Below are 4,532 nucleotides of genomic sequence, written 5' to 3' on the forward strand. Positions count from 1 at the left end.
GATGAGAGCATCGAGTACTCTTACACTAGAGTACAACTTGAATGTCTGGTATTCTATGATGCATTAAATGCAGGAAATCATAGAATCTAAGTGTTCAACAACAAAATGCACTTTTGGACTCTATCGAGACTAAAACGTCTTTTCGGAGCATACAAGTTGGAAATGCAACTTAAAGCAGTAAAACGTGATGAGAGCATCAGGTACTCTTACAATATAGTACAACGTGAATGTCTGGTATTCTATGATGCATTAATTGCAGGAAATCATGGAATTTAAGTGTTCGACAACAAAATGCACTTTTGGACTCTTTTTAGGCTGAAACGTCGTTTCGGAGCATAAAAGTTGGAAATGCAACTTAAAGCAGTAAAACGTGATGAGAGCATCAGGTACTCTTGTATCATCATGAAACATGAATGTCTGGTATTCTTTGATGCATTGAATGCAGGAAATCATAGAATCTAAGTGTTCGACAACAAAATGCACTTTTGGACTTTGTTTAGGCTGAAACGTCGTTTCGGAGCATAAAAGTTGGAAATGCAACTTAAAGCAGTAAAACGTGATAAGAGCATCAGGTACTCTTATATTATCATGAAACATGAATGTCTGGTATTCTATGATGCATTAAATGCAGGAAATCATAGAATCTAAGTGTTCAACAACAAAATGCACTTTTGGACTCTGTTGAGACTGAAATGTCTTTTCGGAGCATAAAAGTTGGAAATGCAACTTAAAGCAGTAAAACGTGATAAGAGCATCAGGTACTCCTTTATTATCATGAAACATGAATGTCTGGTATTCTATGATGCATTAAATGCAGTAAATCATAGAATCTAAGTGTTCGACAACAAAATGCACTTTTGGACTCTGTTGAGGCTGAAACGTCTTTTCGGAGCATAAAAGTTGGAAATGCAACTTAAAGCAGTAAAACGTGATGAGAGCATCAGGTACTCTTACACTAGAGTACAACTTGAATGTCTGGTATTCTATGATGCATTAAATGCAGGAAATCATAGAATCTAAGTGTTCGACAACAAAATGCACTTTTGGACTTTGTTTAGGCTGAAACGTCGTTTCGGAGCATAAAAGTTGGAAATGCAACTTAAAGCAGTAAAACGTGATGAGAGCATCAGGTGCTCTTACACTAGAGTACAACATGAATGTCTGGTATTCTATGATGCATTAAATGCAGGTGGCTGTGGCTGAAACGTCTTTTCGGAGCATACAAGTTGGAACCGGTATCGTTTTAAAAGTATCGGTTTAGCACCGGTATCGGAAAAAACCCAAACGATACCCATCCCTAGTCACCACAGAGGTCCCCTTTGCGACCATTCCCATCGCCACGTTGCAGGAACTTTGCTTGCGACCGGTACGTGAGCTCAAGAAGACGAATCTGGCGATGGACATCCCGCTGTTTCTCCGCGACTCCATCGACCGCGGCACTTCGTAGGCTGGGGGACGGGGGGGTCTCAATGTGTTGTTCCAAAGCCAGTGTTTCCTTATCACTGTATGTACATCACATCAATAAACATAAAACAAACGGTGACCAAACATTGCTCTGGTGTAACTTTCATGTTTTTAACTTAGTCTCAAAACACATAAAAATGATTATATATTTTCTTAACATTTTAAGCCCCATGGCAGTTTATAGGATTCTGCTCGAAATAGCATACCCAAACTAAAAAGGGTCTATCTCTGCAACCACAAGGGCTATTTGAATATTAGTATATATGTTGCTGGCTCGGAGTAAATAAAGATTGAAACACAGAAGATATAAGTTTCAGGTCCGCCTATAAAAAAGCACAAAAAGTTCCAGCGGTGCCGATCTCAACCTTTTCACGAGATTACATTTGAACACACCATAGCGTTATAATTTATAAACCTTTAGTAAAATAATTTAATGAGCAAAATGTGTTATACAATAATGCAACATGGCTAGAACCACACTTGATTGCATGTTTAAGGCGTATTCGGCTCTCAATGCTTGCCTGGTGGTTGCTGCTTGGTGAGCTGTGGTGAAAACCTGATTGTTAAAACTCTGTGTATCATGTATTACAGTGATTTCCAGTGATGGTCACAGTGGAGTGGAGTGGAGTGGTGTGGGTGAATTTCGGGAGGTTAAAGAACAGTCAAGCTGCTGCATTACACTCCCGTTGAGCAATGGGCAATTACGCAGCGCTTCTCGGTCGGATGCCTCCAACCTCGCCTCGGCGATGTTGTGCGTCCTGAGGTGGGTCACCTGACCAGCCCAACCCCGTCAGCCTACCGGGTATTTCCCCGGTATCCTCTATGGCCAGCCCACCCCTGGTCCACATCTACAAGAACCACATTTAGTTATAACATGACAAAACAATCCATGATTAAAAACAGCACCATAGACGCATTAACACAACGCTACTGCAGTTATAAAAACTAAAAAGCAGTTAACCCACCAGATGCTGTTCACTTAAAGACAAAATCCATCCGCCTCTCTTTGTTAACAAACAGTTCAGCAACGCGGTTGTACAGTTGATTGGTGCCCTTCAGTTCCAGTAACAGATGGCCATGGACGCCAGTGAGGACAGCCGAGCCTCCCAGTTGCGTTTCAGGAATACGTTTCCATGCGTTTTAGGGCTGAAAATATCTGCTCGACAGCGGCAGTCGATATTGGGGTTGTCCCTGCCAAACATGCGTTGTCATTAAATCCATCAAAAAGTATGTTTCTCCTCCTCCTTCAGTCATTGAGTATCAACACATTACACTAAGCAAAATACTCAAAATTGAATTACTTCTCTAACATATGTTTCAACAACCTGAAATGTTCTTAATCCTTCCTACTGAGTTCATCTAGCTAGTTTTTTGTTAGACAGAAATCACGCTGGCATACTGACCAATCATACATCCAAGCCAGTTCACGGGCGCTGGCACGTCAAAGAATACAACCAGCTTGTCAAACTAAAGATCTGATTTGTTGAAGTCTATGACAACGTCCACTCTCCGTGTACTTTAATCTGCAAAGGCCATCTTGACTTGCGTTGCTTCCATAGAGACAAAGGAAGTGAACATCTGATTCACTTCCTTTGTGCTTAGAGCTCATCTTCAAACCAGCTGCACTGAAAGCAGCGCTGCAGGCTGGAAGCAGAGCAACAGAGGAAGACAGGAGCTGTGCAATGAGAAAATAAGCTAATAGGGAAAAAATATTATAATACATGTAGTGTATTTGTGAAAAACAATTACATTATAAAATAGCTATAACTTTGTGATTATGTTTAGGCCAGCAGAGAAGGCTTAGCTGGCCCTGATGGTCCACCACTGGGTAATAGTTGACATGTGTTTTTATTTTAAGCTAGTACAAGGTACAGTGAGTAGGGTAGCCGTGCCACTGCCATTCATAAACATACGTATGAATGGCAGTGGCACGGCTGCCCTACCTTGCACATGCTTAGAATAAAATTGAATATCCTTCCTCTTGTGTTAGCTTTCTAGTACTATCTCTTGTGTTAACGGGTAAGTGCTGACCTATGTCTTAAATCAGCTGTAAAATACTAAAAAAAAACAATGATCCATCATCCAATTTCTCTTGGTTACCTTGTTAGGCATCCTTATCCATGAAAATATTGTTGTATGTTTTAATATTTTTGGTGTGGGCCTCTGGGCCTTTTCTTTGTCAGTATACTCCTCGATTTCAATAAAAAAAAAAGGTAAATTAACCTCAAAAGAATCATAAATAAATAAAAGGTTGTTGTGTTACCTAACTATTACTGAGGGGTATTAGAACACATCTCTTAAATATTTTTTTTCTTTTAATTTTATATTATTAACTATAGTAACATGGTGTTACAGGTCAATTTCGACCCATGTATATTTACTTCAAGAAAAAGGCTAAAAAAGCTTTTTTTCAGCAATATAACTTTAATACAAACACAATATGAAAAGTCATAACACAACATGTACATGGGCAAGGTCAATAAAAAAACAACCAATTAAGCAAATCTTATCTTTATAACTGCGTCGAAACCGACCCTAACAACACAAAGGTCATATTTCAACCATTTTATAATTGAGTGAAACATTTTTTATTTATTTAAATTGAGTTTCCTGACAAATTCAAACAGCCTTGATGCAATAAACACATTTTACGTGGTTCTTTTATACATTTAAAACCTAAAACGGGTTGGTGCCGACCTTAACACAAGACGCAGGATATATGAACCTGTGTATTATGTGAGTAGCTTAGCATTTAATGCACAATAACAAGTTATACATGGCACAACGTCCCCTGGTTGTCTCCCTCCAACCTTGAAGCCAGTTATCTGCTTCATCCCTGTCCTCATGGGAACACCGCTGTAGTTTGGCGTCCAGCTTCCTCCTGTAGGAGTCTTTGCACTTCCTGAGCTCGTCCCTGTCCCTAGACCTGAACTGCATTCTTCTTATTAAGAAGAACGTTCAGGTCAGGCTTGTTGTTGGGGAAGCAGTGTACAGTCCGGGATGGTCTGGTGGTGTGTTCACAGAATGTAATGTATTCAGGCCGTTTTTAGCCTCCTGCGTCCTCACAG

Source organism: Taurulus bubalis, assembly GCF_910589615.1.
Source record: "Taurulus bubalis genome assembly, chromosome: 21".
Lineage (NCBI taxonomy): Eukaryota > Metazoa > Chordata > Actinopteri > Perciformes > Cottidae > Taurulus > Taurulus bubalis.